Source organism: Apium graveolens, chromosome 3 (genome assembly GCF_009905375.1).
Source record: "Apium graveolens cultivar Ventura chromosome 3, ASM990537v1, whole genome shotgun sequence".
Taxonomy (NCBI): Eukaryota; Viridiplantae; Streptophyta; class Magnoliopsida; order Apiales; family Apiaceae; genus Apium; species Apium graveolens.
This window is the reverse complement of record NC_133649.1, coordinates 270,076,221-270,096,664: the sequence shown is the minus strand read 5'-3', so window position 1 is coordinate 270,096,664 and position 20,444 is coordinate 270,076,221.

The following is a 20,444-nucleotide window of genomic DNA, read 5'->3' as shown; positions in this document are numbered from 1 at the left end:
GTAAGTCGTGTCAAAGGGGCTGCGATCTTCGCAAAGTCCTGTACAAATCTACGATAGTAGCCGGCCAATCCTATGAAACTCCTTACCTCTGTGGTGGTTGGCCTTTCCCAATTTGAGACCGCCTCTATCTTGGAGGGGTCGACCAATACTCCTTCTTTATTGATCACATGTTCTAAAAACTGTACTTCATTCCGCCAGAATTCACACTTCGAGAATTTGGCAAACAACTGTTCCTCTCTGAGTATTCTTAGAGCTATCCTCAAATGCTCTGCATGTTCTGCCTCAGTCCTTGAGTAGATCAAAATATCATCGATAAAAACTATCACACACTTGTCCAAGTACTTCTTAAATACTCTATTCATTAAATCCATGAAAGCCGCTGGGGCGTTGGTTAATCCAAAGGACATCACCAAGAACTCATAATGCCCATACCTGGTACGGAACGCTGTCTTGGAAATATCTTCGGGTTTAATCTTTAGTTGGTGATATCCAGTTCTCAGGTCAATCTTGGAAAAATAAACAGCATCCTTTAGCTGGTCGAACAGATCGTCTATTCTAGGTAATGGGTACCTGTTCTTTATGGTTAGCTTGTTCAACTCTCGATAGTCGATGCACAGCCTCATGCTTCCATCTTTCTTCTTAACAAATAAAACTGGTGCTCCCCACGGAGATAAACTGGGTCTTATCATACCCTTATCCAAGAGTTCCTGCAATTGGATAGCTAATTCCTTCATTTCTAACGGGGCTAACCGGTAAGGTGCTTTTGAAACTGGCGCCGTCCCTGGGGCCAACTTAATAGCAAATTCAATCACTCTATCGGGTGGTAATCCCGGAAGGTCTTGTGGGAATACGTCTTCAAATTCGTTGACTACCGGAATATCTTGTAAGTTGGGCATCTCCTTCTGCGTGTCCACCACATAGGCTAGGTAGGCCTCATTTTCTTTTCGTAGCATCCTTCTGGCCTGGGCCATAGTCAAAAATTTCTGTGTCTGCCTCTTTCCTCTAAATATTACTTCTTTCTTTCCTGGGATATTTAACTTAACTTTCTTCCCCTTACAGTCTATCTGAGCATCATTGCTAGATAGCCAGTCCATTCCCAAAATTACATCAAACTTCCCTAATTTAAAAGGGATCAGATCAACACTAAAAGATTGTTCCCCTATGCCTATCTCACAGGCTGGGTGAATCTGGTTTACGGGAATAATTTCATGATTGGCTATTTCTACTTGCAAGGGTTCTATCAAGGGTTCAGCCTTAAGTCTTAATTTACGCGCAAAGTCTCTTAATATAAAAGATTTAGTTGCTCCTGAATCAAATAAAACGTTTGCACTGACTGAATTTAGAGAAAGGTACCTGCTATCACATCTGAGTCTTTCATAGCATCCTGGACTGTCATGTTGAAAGTCCTCGCAGTAGGTGGCTTATTGGAGGCAGCCCTGCTGGCTCCTGAAGCTGGTGGTTTGTTCATTGGGCATTCCCTCTTCCAATGACCCGGGCGTCCACACTGATGACAAGTGGTGGTTGGAATGACGGCAGGGGCTGACGAAGGGCATTTGTGAGAATAGTGGCCCACTTGCCCACACTTAAAGCAGGTTACTGGCTTTCCCTTACATTCCCCAGAATGCATTCTTCCACAAGTGTTACAGGCTGGAAATGGGAGTCGAGACTGGTTGGAATAGGACATTCTTGACTTCTGGCCGCTCTGGCTCACATTCACGCTCATTGGCCGCTTAAACCCAGTGTTCTTTCCCGGTAGGGACACTGCTCCTCGATTAAATCTAGTTGGGAAGCTCCTTCCTGCTGAACCCCCACCCATGCACATATTTTTCCTCTTTATTCCCTTCTTTTCTCTTTCCTTCTGCATCTGTTCACTTCCGGCTTCTATAATTGTTGCCTTTTGCACCAGAGTGGCATAATCCGTAAGCTCAAGGATTGCCACCCTATTCTGAATCCACGGTTTCAGTCCCTGCTGAAACCTCCTAGCTTTCTTTTCCTCGGTGCTCACAAACTCCGGCACAAACCTTGATAACTCAGTAAATTTCGCTTCGTACTCTGCTACAGATAAGTTATTCTGCTTTAGCTCCAAGAACTTGAGCTCCATCTGGTTTTCCATAAACCTCGGGAAATACTTCCCCAGAAACAACTGACTGAACCTCTCCCAGGTTATGATAGCATCTGTCTCCATGTTTTTCTTGGCCTCCCACCAGTAGTTAGCCTCTCCTTTCAGAAGGTAGGTAGCAAATACAGTCTTTTGTGCCTCATCGGTACTCAAAATCTCAAAGGATTTCTCCATTTCCTTTAACCATGCCCTTGCCTCAACTGGGTCGGCTGATCCGTGGAACTCAGGGGGCTTAAGGGACTTAAAAGCCCTGAAAGAGTTTGCCACTGCATTGTTATTTCCTTGAGGGGGTGGGTTGGGTTGACGTTCCAAGTTCTGCCTTAGTAGTTGCATGAACTGGCCCATGGGATCCATGCCTGGGTTTGGTACTGGTTGCTCAACCTCAGTTTCTCCTTCTTCAGCCTCTATCTCAAATCCCTCAACATCATATGTTTCCTCTTCCTCTTCATACAGGGAGTCATCCTGTTCCACATAATCTTCATCTTTCTCTTCACTGTGTTCCTGGTTCCTATCGTCCTGGTTATGGCTTCCCTAGTCCTCAGATCCAGGGTTCGCCCTAGTTCCAATCTTTCTTGGCAGCATGATACTGATAATAAAAAAAAAATTAATCGAAAATTTAACGTTAGGTCACAATCATAGACAACATTGTGCCTTGCACAATTCTATAATGGGGAGAATGTATCTCGCAATTTTATTATTTTATGACAGTTCTAATAAGAAGTGCAGTAATAATAATGATAGAAACAGTGATCTCGTCACTAAGGAACTGAACTGAAAGGAAACAAATATATACATAATGCGAGAAATACATAGTTTGATCTGGTCAAAAGTACAACAGTGCTACAGCCATCTGTCCCAAAAGTGATACACAAGAGTCTATCTGTCTAGTCAGATCAAGGGATGCTATATACAAGTCAACTATCCCGGAAAATTGGCTCTTACTAAGGCCTCGACTAACTAGACAACTAGACTATCCCATCGTCAATCCTGAATCACACACCAGAGCGGGTCAGCTCCCATACCCTTTCCATCGCACGACGGAAGATATAGCCGGCCTGCCGCCTGGAGATCCTACCATGCCTGTCCCCCTGGAGAGATCTGAGTCTCGCTCGAGACGTGAGCTCTATCCCCGTCAGCTCCCTCTTCAAGGATCGGGGTATAGCAGCCCTAGTCTCATAAGCTAGGGTACGCCTACCCGCCCTCTCCGCATCCAACTCCCTCCTGGCCTCATCCAGCCGGGCCTCAGCAACAGCCAATCGGGTCCTCAGTACATCCTGAACATAGTCGTGGGCTAACAAAGACTGCCTATGGGCAGGGTCGAGAGGTGGTGAATCCGGAGCCGCTGGGGGTGCCTCCTCGGTCTGCCTAAGCTCGGGAGTATGGGTCTCTGAGCTGTCATCATAGGTGCTCCAGGATGGTAGTGGAGGGGTAGGAGCTCTGACCACCGGAAGTGTGGGTAAAGGGGTACCAGTGTACACTACCATAGCTCCGACATGCTCCTCAGCCACTGGGACCTCATCCGGGTCCTCCTCATCTAAAATAGCAATGACCTCTGTCTCTGACTCCTCTGAGGGGTCCTCCTCATCCTCCTCCATCTCAGGCTCCTCCTGATCCTCAACATCTAGCAGTGCTTCATCATGCTCACGCTCGAACATCTCAGGGTACTCTATCTCATGTGCCTACACATTAAACGAGCTAAGTTACTATCATGATACTTATAAGGGTTCCCGTAAGGGTTTTAACTGTCAGCGCTACTTTAAGTAGTCCGACCATGAACTTGGCAAGAGTTCTTATTATCTTTGTGAGTTTGTTATTATATCGTCGCATCATCTCTGAGGTTTATAACGCTTAGCTCTGATACCATTTCTGTAACACCCCCAGATCCGGGGTCAGGGATCCGGGTCGTCACGGTCTTTCTTTCCATAATTATCACTTAACTTAATTAATAATAAACAATCTCAAGCTGTGACCCCACACTAACACACACCACCACACGTCATAGTCTCAGAGATGAAATTGAAATAAGTACAAGTCCTTGAATCCACAATTAAAATTTATTACAACCCAAAATGATTACTTGATAAATTTACAGTTAATTGCCATTATCCGCCACAAGTTATAATTATACAATATTTGGTTCCCAAAAGTAGAATTTCTGATCTACAGGTAGATCTACCTCTGCAGCTATAGCAGCTACGATCTCAACGGGAAGGCGCGGGGCGCTTCCCACGCTCTTGCGCTGGGTCTGCTTGAGCCTGGCCATCTTTCCTAACTGTTGTTGTGTGATGAAGAAATGAAGCAAGAGTGAGCATTACAGCTCACAAGATAATATATAGTGATAACAATAATACAAGCATCTGAATGGATACTTACTAGAATCCTTTATCATGTGTAAGGTAATTACTTACTGGATATAAGTTTAAAAGAAGATGAAGTTACCAATTACTTCACTATACTTATACCATTTTTAGAAATCTATTTGAACTACTACTGCTCAAAGTATAATAAGATTCAAGAGGTCATCCCATAGATGAGACCATAAATTAAAACTTGAATATATTCAATCTTTGAAATATTTTTAAAAGAAATGAAGTTACGAGATACTTCATTCAATGGAAACACCAATAAAACTGTTTGACCCTGTCAATGCTTCGGCAACCACCCATTCGTAGCCTTTCGATCGAAATGCTACGGGTAGTGTTGCAGAATTATTTAACTGGATGATGAACTCATTACGGGAGTTTGCCGTGCCAGGAAGACCACTTACGATGATCAGTCGTAGTAGTACAACCCCACCATTTTCTACATGTAGAGGAGAACCTGTCGGATTTATTTGTCAACCGAACACTGAACTCCTAAGGAATGGACCGCCTTAGCGGAACTTCTAGGCCATTTGGGCCAATATAATAAGGCTGGGCCGGCGCTACTCGACCACTTACGCCACTCCTAATTCAGATGAAATCCATGACTCTGAAACGTAAAGCTCGTCCCCACTTTCCCCAAGTAGAAACTTGTTGATACGGCTCCACTAAGAAGTCGTATCTAGTTGGAAAGGAAAACTCACCGATATTTCCCAAGCGATGCCTGTTAATGGATTAACTTGTTCCAAGAATTTTACTTCCCGAGTGTTGGGTAAGTAATCAAAAACTCTTTTATCAAAATAGCAACCTTGTTGCGAATATAAAATACACCACAGAGCCGGATCCCTCAGGTTTTGAGCGAGTATTTAAATCCCCTTCGAAAGGAGATCTTAAATATAAAAATGAGTTTTGGGATCCGCCCTAACTTTTAAAATCATTTTGAAGACTCGAAATGTTTAGAGTAACGCTGATTTAATAAAATAAATCAGTCTCGATATGTTAGAAAGTATCTGAATATTATTATTTAAATAATATTCCCATAAGGATGATCCTTATAAAAATAATCGAGGTAGGAGTTTTAAAACTCATACTTGAAATGAAAAATAAATAACCAAAGATATATTTATACGAAAGTATGATCTTTATTTGAATAATCGAATAAAGTTTAATTATCGAAACATTATTCTTTAATAAAATAAAGAATATTATGTAATAAATAAGCGGAGTCATAAGTCCTCAAATGAATATTTAAAATAATATTCATTAAATAAAATAAACGGAGTCTTAAGTCCTCGAATGAATATTCAAAATAATATTCATTAGTAAAATAAACGGGGTCATAAGCCCTCGAATGAATATTCAAAATAATATTGAATAATAAAATAAACGGAGTCATAAGCCCTCGAATAAATATTCAAAATAATATTCATTAATAAAATAAACGGAGTCATAAGCCCTCAAATGAATATTCAAAATAATATTCATTAATAAAATAAAGTTATCGAATAAACCTTATCCGAATAATAGTTTTGAAAACTATTCATATATATATATATAAATATATATATTATACTCGGGAACATCGACTCCCGGTTTTAGAAAAATATTCACCTTTGGGTCCCCTATACTAAGGGTATATGCAAATTACCGCTTATATCTAGCATAGATATTATCAACTGAATCAACAGATATATGTATCAAGAATACGAAACAGACATGCATATATACCATATCACATGCTACAATATATCGCAAGAATTTGCTAATTAACCATCATGCATCTATCACAAGATAATGCATATACATATGTATACATCACAACAACAGTATAACGGGTAGAAAACTTACCTGAGCGACTGAGGGTGATTAATGGCTTGGGACGAGTCTGGTAACCTATAAACAACATGTGAGTTGGAATTAAACCAAAGTCACTTGTAAATCTATACTTTAACCAAATTAGACTCTAACGCTCGCTTTGCGCTTACTGATTCTCTTAAGTCACTCGAGTACCCTCGGCTCCACCATTTTTAATAATTTAACCATTATGAGTTTTAAGGAGATTCCTTCGCGAGTGTCTTACCAACTGCCTAACACACTTAACATAATTTTTCATACATTAATTAACCCTTTAAGGTCTTTAACCTATGTTTCAAAGTAAGGCGAGGGGTAATGGTTCGTTCGCGAAACGTCGTTACTTAAAACGGCCGTTTCTCCTAAACCGTACATCGGAATCAAACGAACCACATATCAAAACGAAGCTCGTAACATGAACTATCTAAAAATGGCAATGGTCAAAACCTAGCAGGGATTTCTCGGGTCCTAATGTTATGTACAAAAGCGGTCTAAAGTAAATCGGACATTACGACGGCTATGTTTACGCGATTTCCAAATTTTATACCATTCCAATTCAATCATCAAGCAACCCCAATCCATTCATATAATCAAAGTCCATCCATATCACATTACAACAGCCCCAATCAACTCATCATTAACAATTATACTTGTTCCTAAAACTTGAATTTAAACTATACTAAATCCTTTAACCAAACCTTAAGATTTCAATATTTCATTCACCACCATTCCAACCCAACTCTAAACCAACCATCATTAAGCTACTCTATTACCATAACAACCAAAATCATCCTAATATACCAAGTAAAGCTAGGGTTTGGGGATGATATACCTTCCTTGAAGTGGTGTGAGTAGCTAGGAAGCCTTAGGAAGCCTGGAGGAGTCTTAGGGATGCTCGGATCTTAAAGGAAAAACAAGAAAAATCAAGTTAAAAACCTTGAAATCACTATTCATTGTCTTCTTCATTGATTTCTTGGAGAAGATTGAGAATGAATTGGAGGCTTAAACTCATAGGATAGCCATATCTATGCATAAGGAGTACTAGAGAATTATCTTACCAATTTAGGAAGCTTGGAACTTGGATTTTGAAAATTCTTCTCTTTGAAATGTAAAAAGCCGAGAGCAAGCTTCTTGGTGGAGAGAAATGAAATGATTTTTTTGTGTTTGCTTTGTTTTTTTTGGTTGGTTGATTTTCTTTTGATTTGTCTTGGTTAATTACCTTATTAACCTTGAACTTTGTGTGGTTTTAATTCAACCACATCTCCTTCCCTTATGTCATGCTTATGTCATCATGTGATGTCATCCTCCCCTCTTTGTCCTCTTCTCATTGGTTGGGTGACATCATCCTCTCTAATCTCTTTGATTAACTTCCTAATTGTTTGCCTAATGACCGCTGATCTGTTATACGGTTCGCTTAACTTTCGCTTTCGTTTCTCGTTTGAGGGATCATACCCGGGATCTTATTACTTAGGTTCCCTTAACCTTTCTCAATACATTATATTCCTTTTTATGATCCTCTATTAAAATCCTTGAATTTAAATCCTTTTTATCCTGTTACCTTATACTCAATCCTTTCCGTATCTAGTGGATTTCCGGGAAAAATCAAAGTGTTCGGAATTGGATTCTGACGATCTTTACATACACTTATATACCATATAGAATACTAATAAAATCTCAGAATATCCATAAAAGAAACCCTACTGTAGTGTGGCATGAACAGTTTTCTTATTTAGCAATATCAGCAAAAACACTATTCATAAGGGTTACAAAAGTTCAAAATTTTGGGGGTTATTACATCCATGAAAGTGTAAGTGGCTCAGTGGGAGTCCATCAATGCGTAAGTGGCTGAGTGGCAGTCCAGTATAGGTCTTAATACGGCCAGGGTGATGACCAGTGGGGAATTCGTCCATCTACTAGTAGAAAAGGTTGCTTATTGGTATCTTTGCCTGATCAGCAAGATATCAGGTTTATGCCACGGTTTTCTCGTTTTCAAATTCATTGGATATTGCAACTCTGTATATAATTTTCATAACAGAGGTTTTCAAGGAGTGTATGAAATGTATATATAGGTGTATATATCGGGACTTAATGAAGTATCTCGTAACTTCATTATTTATAATGATATTTCAAAGATTGAATCTATTCAAGTCTTTTCTTGTAGTCTCATCTATGTGATGAACTTTTGAAACTGATGATACCTTGAACGGTGGTAGTTCAAGTAGTATCCGGAAAAGATATAAGTATATTGGAGTATCTTGTAACTTCATCTTTTCAACTTATATCTGGTTAATGATTATCTTATGCATGACAAAGATTTTCACAAAAACGTTGAGACAAAGTTAGATATATGAGATCACCTTGCAACGATATTTTTATAGTTATAAACTGGAACTCTGTGTATATTATGCATGGAAGAGGACTTCCTAGATTTTGAAAAGTATATATACATATATACTGAATATTTTGTGACTTGGTCACAATAAGATATCAAACTTGGTTCATTTCTTCTTGACCAAGACTTTCATGAGTACTATGAGAATGCTCACATATTGTTAATTATAATACATATTATTTCGGTGGGCTTGTTGCTCACCCTTGCTTTCTTTTTTCATCACACAACAACAGATAGATAAGATGAACATGACCAAGCTCCCAATTTGCGAGCGGATAGGTAACGTTCCGCGGTTTTCTGTAGGCGTTGATGCCGCTGTAGCTGAGGTAGGAAGTACCAATAGGCTAGGCTTTCAACTTCTGATGTACCAGACTTATGTATCTATATGAATTGTAATAATGGCAAAGAAATGTAAATTTATTCAGAAACCCTTTTGAGGTGTAATGGTTTATAATTGTGGAATAAAATGACTTGTGTTATTTTTGGATATTCATCTCTGAGACCATAACTTGTGTGTGTGTGTATATTGTGGGGTCACAGTACGCAGTAGTTGGTTGTTTATAAAGATTGAGTGTTATTAAGGGAAATGGAACTCGTGACAACTCGGATCCCCGACCCCAGATTTGGGGGTGTTACAGAAATGGTATCAGAGCTAAGCGTTATAAACCTCAGAGATGAAGTGACGTTAAAATAAAGTTCACTAAGATAAATAAGAACTCTTGCCAAGTTCATAGTCCGACTACCTAACGTAGTACTGACAGTTAAAACCCTTATGGGAACCCTTATAAATATCGTAATAGAAGTGTAGTTCGTTATCGTATATGGTAGCGGACTCCGAACCCTGAGGTTGAGGAACAACAACGCGATGATGTTTTATTAGTTGTTGGAGATCAGATTGTGGATCCGATAGAGCGTCCTAACACGGGACCGGGTGATGTTCATATTGAGGATGTAGCGATTGAGGATGTTGTCCTAGAAGGGATTATCGCTGAGAAGGATCCCGTGAAGGATCCTAACAAGAATGAATAAAGGACCCCTCAGGAATTGATGACCATGGTTTGGGCGACTACCAGAGGTAGGATTTGCCGGTCACTACAGGAGGTTCGTTCAAGTTTGTAAAGATAATAGCCCCTTTAACGCGGCTTACTCGTAAGACTGAGAAGTTCGAATGGACAGAGAAATGAGAGAACAGCTATAAGAACTAAAGCAAAGGTTGAAGATGGCCCCTATGATGGCGTTGCCAGATGGAAAAGGAGATTTTGTGATGTGTAGTGAAGCTTCACATAAGGAATTAGGGTGCTTCTTATACAGCACAACAAGGTAATCACGTACGCGTCACGACAATTAAGAGAATATAAATTCGATATCCCCGCCCATGAGCTTGGGCTCGTGGCAATAGTTTTGCCCTAAAAAATTGGAGGCACTACTTGTGTGGAGAGAAGTGCGATATTTACACAAGCCATAAGTGCTCTAGTGCATTTTCACGTAGAAAGAGCTCAACATGCGCCAGAGGAGGTGGTTAGAGCTAATAAAGGATTACGATAATGAGATTCTTTATCATCCAGGGAAAGCCAAAATGGTGGCTAATTCCCTTAGTATAAAGAAGAGACTCAAGATGATAATGTCTTTGGGAGAGTTGATAAGAGATTTTGAGAAAATGGAAATAGAAGTGAAGGTAACCGGAGCCGGTACCGAAAAGCTGTTTGTGATTGCAATACAGCCCGAATTATTGGAAAGATCATATTGTGCCAAAAAAAGTGATGAATGAAGGCAGAGAGCCAACAAATAGAGAAGAGATTAATACAGAGAAAGATGATAAGGGAATAATGAGGAATTCCTATAGAATTTGGGTTCCAAATGTTCAAGAGCTTAAGGACGAGATATTAGGTGAAAGCCATAGTTCGAGGAATAAGATTTATGGCAAACCCCGAATGTGATAGTCAGGGAGGTTTCCATTAAGAAAGAAGGAGCCCATAACATAATGAAGTGGAAAACAAGGATTTTAATGTATAAGATAACCCCAAGTATGGGAAAAGGATAAACATTTCACACTAAGGAAACAGAAAGTCGAGTAAGGAAAGGAGACCCGAGACGGTAATCCTATACAAAAATTCATGGACCTGTCTAAAAAGAACTTAGAATTTTAACCCCCCAAACACCACCCTGAGGAAACAATGTAGTGGGAAATTCTTTCAGGACCTTTAAGTCGCTAAGCTCTCAGAGTTCCAAGGAACAAGTTGACCAAATCGAGGCAAGAGCCTGGATAAAGGAAATAGAGGAATGGTTTTATATTCTAAATGATTGATGAAGCACAAAAGACTGTTTTTGTCACTTACCCTCCTAAGAGAGAGGCCACCCGCTGGTGAAAGACCAAGAAAGGCACGGAGCCAGAGGTTAGAATAAACTGATTAAAGTTCAGTCAATTGTTTTCGGGAAAGTAATTCCCAAGGTTATGGAGATAGTGTAAAAGCTTTAGAGCCAGAACAAAGGCGGACGAGTATGATGAATTATGAAGCTAAGTTGTAAAAGTTGTCAAGATTCGTTCTGATGACAAGAATCCCAGAACGACGTGATGTTTGAAGTCAATAAGTAGTGGGTTCATGAAATGATTGTAATAGAAAAGAAAAAAAAAGAAACTGAAGTGGAAAGGAAAATAAAGACAATAGAATTTGAGGAATGATAAGGGAGTTGGGTATGAGGAAACCCTAAAGACTCGTAGAAATAGAAATTAAAAAGTATGTATTCGTCAGGATGAGGGTGATTCACCATAAGTTAAAGTTGATGGTTGAAGGCATAAGAGATACATATATTTTATCCCCTGTAAGTTGGGAGGATTCGAGGAAACCTTGAGATAGTTCGAAGGATAAATAATGAGACGCAGATAGACTGAGAAGACAAGAAAGTAAGAAATTAGGAAAATTGGATGAAGGAAGTGACCTTCAAGAATGTGAAGTGTAAGACCGGTGGCATGATACCCAGAAAGGGAGACGCCAGGTATGAAAGATATCCCAACATTGAGATGACTGTTGAGATAAACAACAAAAGTAAATGAGGAATTATTAAGAAGAAGTTCATGTTGAACACGACCAATATCTTCCAGAACATCCCTGTTGTCATTACCAAATTAGGAAAGAAAAGCGGGTAACCATTGTTATCTTTTGAAGGCCATATGGGTTGACCTCAGTTTGAATAAGGATGCTATTGTGAAATTGGTATAGACTATCTGGGTGGGAATGATTGAATAAGATAATCTATCAAGGATATATGACTTGATTTATCCATGGAAGGATGCAAGTACCTTTTTAAAGGTGGAATTAAGGATATAACTTCGATAACTTGAGATGAACCATAGGGGAATGCATGAAGGTTGGCATTTTACCCTTAATAGGGACAGTATGAGTTTTGACAGTATGAATTGGAAATGATTAAGGTAACAACAACCTTAAGGATCAGTGGAGAAATTTTTTAGAAGTGTATAAACAATGGTTCTAGTATTAGTAAATGATATTTTGATATGCCTGTATCTAGGGAATACAGGAGGAACGATTTAAGGATAACCTTAGAGGTTTTATAAGGAGAAAGGTAATATTCGAAGTTCTCAAGAATAGAAATTTGATAAAGGAAAAATGGCGTGATTATAATAATGCCGGGTGGGCACGTGTTAAACCATAAGAAGTATAGATTGAACCAATGAAGGTCAGAATGTTAAAGCGGGAAGGGCCCAAGATAAAAGACGTCCTAAGTATGATCGAGAGTCAGCCATGATAATGTTTACATTTAGAGACTAAGGCAGTGACTTATGGAAAAATGGTAATTTTTTTTATCACAGGGACTTAAGAAAAGCATTTTCACATAAGCAGTGATTTGAAATGAGGTAGAAAATTTAGTGAAGGTGGTTAAAATGACATTGATTGTAAGGAAATATTACTATCAGGAAAGGCCAAAGAGGTGGCCGACACTTTAAGTGTAAGAAGACAATTATCGGCGCTCGTGCCAGAGGAATACAGTGATAATGGTTAAAGCCGTGAAAATTGTATTATGGTTTGAAAGATTGACATTCCTTCTGATGATTGTGCGATACTCAACCGTGATAGTAGGTTGGTAAAGATATAATTTATGAAATCGCCGTGAGCGGGCTATCTATCTTATAAGGTCATATCTTGAGATAAGCCAGGACCATGTTACGAAAGGACTAAATGAACCTTTAAGCTTCATGTCTGCTAATAAAGACATATGGTTAATAATGGTATTAACCTGCTATCGTTGCTTTCATTGAAACTCTTCTGCAATTTTATCTGCTTCATGTCATGTATGTATGTCAGGATCTGGAGTGTTCTTCATGAATTATGAATGGTGATTATGTTAACTCCTTAAAAGATTTTGATACGGCAGATATGGACTCTGTATGATTAGATATTAAGATTCCGAGGAAAACAAATGACTATAGTAAGTCAGCGATGGATCATAGTAATGCAACAATGATTTTGTGAGTAATGAGTCGATTACAACCGTAAGAGTTGTATTAGAATGGATGTTGAGATTGAGTACCACTAATCAGGTCGTGGTGATGTATAAGTTATCATTGATAGACTAATTAAGTCGATTATCTACCTATTGAATATTTATTCCTTCTTATCAGTAGAGAGTCGTATTACTATACGAGGAAGGTTGCGGTACAAGCATAGAATTCTAGTAACGATGATGTCTAGAATGAGATCCCAGATTCGATTTTCGATGTCGAGGGAGTTTCAAAGGTGATTGTGTATAAGCTCGATAAAGAGCATGGGTCCATATAATGATGGACGGAATAGCAAAAATATTTAAGCATGTGAAATGCGATGCCATAATACTGGATATTGATATAGATACATATGTTTTGTTCTCCTATGACAAACCTCTATAGTTCAGAGGTAGAATCCAAGCCAGATATTTGTGGCAGTATTTTTTTTCATATACAATTCTCTTCAATTCATTCTTTTCTCTCCTTTTCATTTTGTATAAGCTGAGAAGAACAACCCTTCCAGAAGGGGAGGTATTGCCGAATGACTATCTATCTGTGTGATAGAAGCCTAGTAGGATACCACATGTTGTTTAATTGCTTGTCAAGAACTACAGGCTGGCCACCTTCTGTACTAACTATGCAATAAAACAAGTGTTCATGATCATAGTGATCTCTCAATAAATTCTTTTACTTCTATACGAAGGACCAAGCTTTCGAAGATGAAGGCAGCTAGAGATGAAGTGGTACCAAGTACAGTGGTATTCCGATTCTAACGCGTTCGTGATACTAAGGTTGACGTGGTTATTAAAAGGTTATAGAATGCTAACGAGCAAAAGTATAACCAGTATAATATTAGGAACGGAAGATAGTAGCGATTACGAATTGGAAAAGAATGGGTATTGAGAAGCGAAAGCTATAATGCTAGAAGCTATGATGAGATTCTGTGTAATGGACTTGAAAGAATTTGGAATGATCACTTAATGCGGATGGATTTTTCTTACGATAATAGATCGTATGTCAGTATCGAGATATCGCCTTATGAGATCCTTGAGGGAACACAATGTCGATCTCCCTTATGTTAGGATGATGTTGCAGAGCGCAAGATGCTCAGACCAGTAGTGGTCCGAAGGACCAGGGATATAATAGATCTAATCAGAGGACGGCTGGTAGTAGCCCAAGATGGACATAAGAAGTATGTTGATTTGACACGAAAGAACAAAGAGTAGGAAGTAGGGGACCTAGTGCAGTTATAGGTATCCCCTTGGAAAGGATGGATGAAGTTCGGAAAGAAAGCAAAGCTAAGCCCTCGAATTATTGGACCCTTTGAGGTATTAAGACGTAATGGGAAGTTAGCATATGAGCTAGCCCTACCCCTGAACCTGTAGCAAGTTCATAACGTGTTCCATGTATCAATATTAAGGAAGTGTAATTCGGATGCCAGACAAATAGGGGCGTATGAGCGCATAGACATGCAACCAGGCGTAACCTATATGGAGTAACCAGGACGAGTTATAGATCGAAAAGGGACAAGTGCTTAGGAGAAGGGTTATCAAACTAGTCAGAGTTGGTGGTAGAACCACAATGTGGATAATTGACTTGAGAGTTAGAAAGTGCAATGCTAAGAAAGTAGACCTATTCATTTTCTATCTGATTCTGGGACGGAATCCTTTTAAGGAGGGGAGACTGTAATAACCCCAAAAATTTTGAACTTTTTGTAACCCTTATGAATAGTGATTTTGCTGATTATGCTGAATAAGAAAACTTTTCATGTCACACTATGTAGGGGTTCTTTTATTGATATTCTGAGATCTTATTAGTACTCTATATGGTATATAAGTGTATGTAAAGATTGTCAGAACCCAAATTCGAACACTTTGATTTTTCCCGAAAATCCACCAGATACCGAAAGAATTGAGTATAAGGTAACATGATTAAAAGGATTTAAATTCAAGGATTATAAGAGAGGATCATAAAAGGAATATAAAATATTGAGAAAGTTTTAGGGAAACCAAGTAATAAGATCCCGGGTATGATCCCTCAAGCGATAAACGAGAACGAAAGTTAAACGAACGGTATAACAGATCAGCGATCATTAGCCAAGTAATTAGGAGTTAATCAAAGAGGTTAGTGGAGGATGATGTCATCACACCAACAAGGAGAACAAGTGTAACAAGATGACATAGGTAGATGACATAAGCATGACCAAATGGGAAGGGTTGGTTGGTTGATTGTGAGCCACACAATTTTTACCATGGTAAAAGGTTAATTAACAAGCAAAAAGGAAGCAACCAAGCGAACACATTCATTTCTCTTCCCCCCATCTCCTTGCTCACGGTTTTTTTTGAAGAAAAACAAGAAGAAAAATTTCCAAACCCAAGCTCCACTCAATCATAATTCAAGAGGTTTGTTTCTTTGGATCCTATATTTCATAACTAAGAAGAGCAAGTAGTTTGAGTGCTTTAATCAAAGGTTTTCTATCTCAAACAAATCATTTTAGTTTAGGGTGAATAGTAACTTTCAAGAACAAATTTTTGATTCTTGATTTTATTTGTAAGGTCAAGGTAGCTTAAGCATAGATTAAGGCTTCCATGGGCATTCCAAGGATCTTTCATTGATTAAAAGCTTCAATGAAGGTATAAAACTTCAAACCCTAGTTTTAATTTGAATATTTAGGAGTGGTTTTGATTAATATAGTTCATGAGAAGCGTGATGCTTGTGTGTTTAAAGTTTGGTTGGGTTGGTAGTGATTTGGATGATTGAATCTTGTTTATAGTTAATGAAACTTAAGTATAGTTAGTAGTTCATGTTTGTGGTTGAATAAATTGGAAAATCTTGAGGATATGGACTGATGTATTAAGTTTTGGATGTAGTTTGGTTGTATTGGTGGTTATGGGTTGATTTGTGGTTGATTTGTGGATGATTGGAGTAGATAAACTTTGGTAATCGCGTAAACATAGCCGTCGTAATGCCCGATTTACCTTAGACTGTTTTTGTTCTTAACATCAGGACCCTTAAACTCACTGTTAGGTTTTTACCATTGCCATGATTAGATAGTTCATGTTACGAGCTTCGTTTTGATATGTGGTTCGCTTGAATCCGATGTGCGGTTTAGGAGAAACGACCGTTTTAAGTAACGGCGTTTCGCGAACGAACCATTACCCCTCGCCTTAGTTTGAAACCTTGGTTAAGACCCTTAAATGACTAATTGGAGTATGAAACAATTATGTAAAGTGGACTAGGCAGTTGATAGAGTAGTCGTGAAAGAATCGCCTTAAAATTCTTAATGGTTAATTTATTAAAAATGATGGAGCTGAGGGTACTCGACCGACTTAAGTGAATCGTTAAGCGCGTTAGGGTTCAATTGGTTAAAGTCTAGTTTCTTAAGCGACCGGGGTTTAATTCCGACTTATGTTCTTGTTCATAGGTTATCGGACCCACTCTAAGCTTAAGTCTATCCGGGAGCACTCAGGCAAGTTTTCTACCCGTTATACTGTTGTGGTGATGTATATATGTATATGCATTATCTTGTGATAGATGCATGATTGTTATTAGCAAAATCTTGCGATATATTGGAGCATGCTAATATGGTTTATATGCATGCCTGTTTCATAATATTGATATCTAACTGTTAATTCAAATGCTTATAAGTTGCGTAATACCTATGCTAGAGATAAGCAGTAATTGCGTATACCCTTAGTATAGGGAACCCAAAGCCGAACATTTTCTAAAACTAGGAGTCGATGTTCCTGAGTATATTATATATATATATATAGTTTTTAAAACTATTAATCGAATAAGGTTTATTCGATAACTTTATTTTAATTAATGAATATTATTTTGAATATTCATTCGAGGACTTATGACTCCGTTTATTTTATTTAATGAATATTTTTTGAATATTCATTTGAGGACTTATGACTCCGCTTATTTTGTTAAATAATATTCTTTATTTTATTAAAGAATAATGTTTCGATAATCAAACTTATTTTCGATTATTCAAATAAAGATCATACTTTCGTATAAGTATATCTTTGGTCATTTATTATTCATTTCAAGTATGAGTTTTAAAACTTCTACTTCAATTATTTTTATAAAGATTATCCTTATGGGAATATTATTTAAATAATAATATTTGGATATTTTCTAATATATCGGGACTGATTTATCATTAAATCAGCATTACTCCAAACATTCTTAAAAATGTTTTCGAGTCTTCAAAATGATTTTTAAAAGTTAGAGCGGATCCCAAAACTCATTTTTATATTTAAGATCTTCCTTTTGAAGGGGATTTAAATACTCGCTCAAAACCTGAGGGATCCGGCTCTGTGGTGTATTTTATTCGCAACAAGGTTGCTATTTTGAGAAAACATTTTGATTACTTGCCCAACGTTCGGGAAGTAAGTTCATCTATTTGAGTCGGCATAAGGAACATGGGCTCAGTGGGTGTCCATGAAAGTGTAAGTGGCTCAATGGGAGTCCATCAATGCGTAAGTGGCTGAGTGGCAGTCCAGTATAGGTCTTAATACGGCCAGGGTGATGACCAGTGGGAAATTCGTCCATCTACTAGTAGAAAATATTACTTATTGGTATCTTTGCCTGATCAGCAAGATATCAGGTTTATGCCACGGTTTTCTCCTTTCCAAATTCGTTGGATATTGCAACTCTGTTTATAATTTTCATAACAGAGGTTTTCAAGGAGTGTATGAAATGTATATATATAGGTGTATATATATATATCGAGACTTAATGAAGTATCTCGTAACTTCATTATTTATAATGATATTTCAAAGATTGAATCTATTCAAGTCTTTTTATTGTAGTCTCATCTATGTGATGAACTTTTGAAACTGATGATACCTTGAACGGTGGTAGTTCAAGTAGTATCCGGACAAGATATAAGTATATTGGAGTATCTTGTAACTTCATCTTTTCAACTTATATCTGGTTAATGATTATCTTATGCATGACAAAGATTTTCACAAAAACGTTGAGACAAGGTTAGATATATGAGATCACCTTGCAATGATATTTTTATACAGTTATAAACTGGAACTCTGTGTATATTATGCATGGAAGAGGACTTCCAAGATTTTGAAAAGTATATATACATATATACTGAATATTTTTTGACTTGGTCGCGATAAGATATCAAACTTGGTTCATTTCTTCTTGACCAAGACTTTCATGAGTACTATGAGAATGCTCATATATTGTTAATTATATACATATTATTTCGGTGGGCTTGTTGCTCACCCTTGCTTTCTTTTTTCATCACACAACAACAAATAGACAAGATGAACAGGACCAAGCTCCCAATTTGCGAGCGGATAGGAAATGTTCCACAGTTTCCTGTAGGCGTTGATGCCGTTGTAGCTGAGGTAGGAAGTACCAATAGGCTAGGCTTTCAACTTCTGATGTACCAGACTTATGTCTCTATATGAATTGTAATAATGGCAAAGAAATGTAAATTTATTCAGAAACCCTTTTCAGGTGTAATGGTTTATAATTGTGGAATAAAATGACTTGTGTTATTTTTGGATATTCATCTCTGAGACTATAACTTGTGGTGTGTGTGTATATTGTGAGGTCACAGTACGCAGTAGTTGGTTGTTTATAAAGATTGAGTGTTATTAAGGGAAATGGAACTCGTGACAACCCGGATCCCCGACCCCGAATTTGGGGGTGTTACAGGAATTGTGCTGCCATATGTCGCTTGTTTGTTGGTTTAAAAAAAAATAGAAGAATAAACACAAAAACATACGCATGAAAGCACACCCACCCCCTATTATTCTCTCCTCCACCCTTCTGTCCCTCGTCCGTTTCTATCGCTTTTCCCGACGAGGCGAGCCGCCGCTGTTCCCTTCCAGTAAGCCGCGCGGTTGCCTTTCGATTCGGCTTTCGTTGATTGTTGGTATATATATACGTATATACTCCTGTGTATGTATGTGTGCTAGTTGGTTTGGGGATTTTGATGTTGGGTTGCCCTGTGTTCTTGGGTTGGTTTTTCGTTCCTGTTGCGTTTTCCGGCCATTGCCGATTTGCTCTTTTCAGCCAACCGCGCGTGCATGCGCGTGAAATTGGCTTATACATTTCTGTGTTTCGCAGATTGTTTTGTGATGATAAATTTCAGTGAAAATTTCCTTGACATTATTCGAATTAATTTATGAAAATTCGAGTAAATTTCTTGCGGTTATCTCGGATTAATTGATTTTTTTCCGTGAAATAAATTTAATTGTGTGCGGGAATTTTAATTATCGGTGGAATCTGTGATTGGAAACTCAACTCGGGTACCTCCGGATTTTACCGCCGTCCGCGATGAATTTCGATGAGCGGACGGTGGACCGTGATGATTGTTATCTGAGTCCTAATATTTTAATATAAATAAATAATAAATGTACCAATTTTGTTTATGTGTTCAAAGTGAAATAGTTGTTACATATTATTATTCGAGATTGAGATTGCGATTGTAATGGTTGATTGACTGTTGGGTTGAACTGGTGGTTGGGACTCGTGATTGGATTGTTGGATTGTGGTTGTTGTGTGTTTGATTGTTGTTGATTTGACGTCCAATTGCTTCGACGGGTAGTTAGATAAACAAAGGAGACGCTGCCCGATTTCCGGGAAATTGATCTACGGGAATACGGGAGCGTATCTGATGATTATCGGGACGTCAAGTGGCTATATTAATACATATGTGTTTTATACGAAACTTGATTGTAAGATGTGATGAAATATTTTGTCAAAACCAATAACCCTAATTTCATAATATGACGAGTATACGTATTTTCTGAAAACGAACACCGAACCAATTTTCGAGATTGTGAACCCTAATTGTTGTGTGTGTTTATTAAATATACATAATTACGAGTCGGGTTTGGATATCGTTGGGTAGAATTGGTATCGAGGATATGTCAAGCATACCTAGACGTCTAACGTAGGGTATTCGGCACTGTAGGTTCTAGTTGAAAACCCCAAAGTTGAAAGACCCGAGAGTTGGCATTGGACTAACGATAACCTAGTGATCAGTCGACAAGCGCAGTGAGGTTCCAAGCGAAGGACCTGAGCGTTGAAGTCAGATCCAGGATAGTCTGATAGTAAGGCGATAAGTCGAGTGTCCAAGTCAGTCCAAGGTCAATCAGAGATAGTCGTAAGCTCTGCAAGGCAAGTACCCCTGACCATTCTTTTATGGTTAGTATGTATGAATATCTAAATGTTATATTC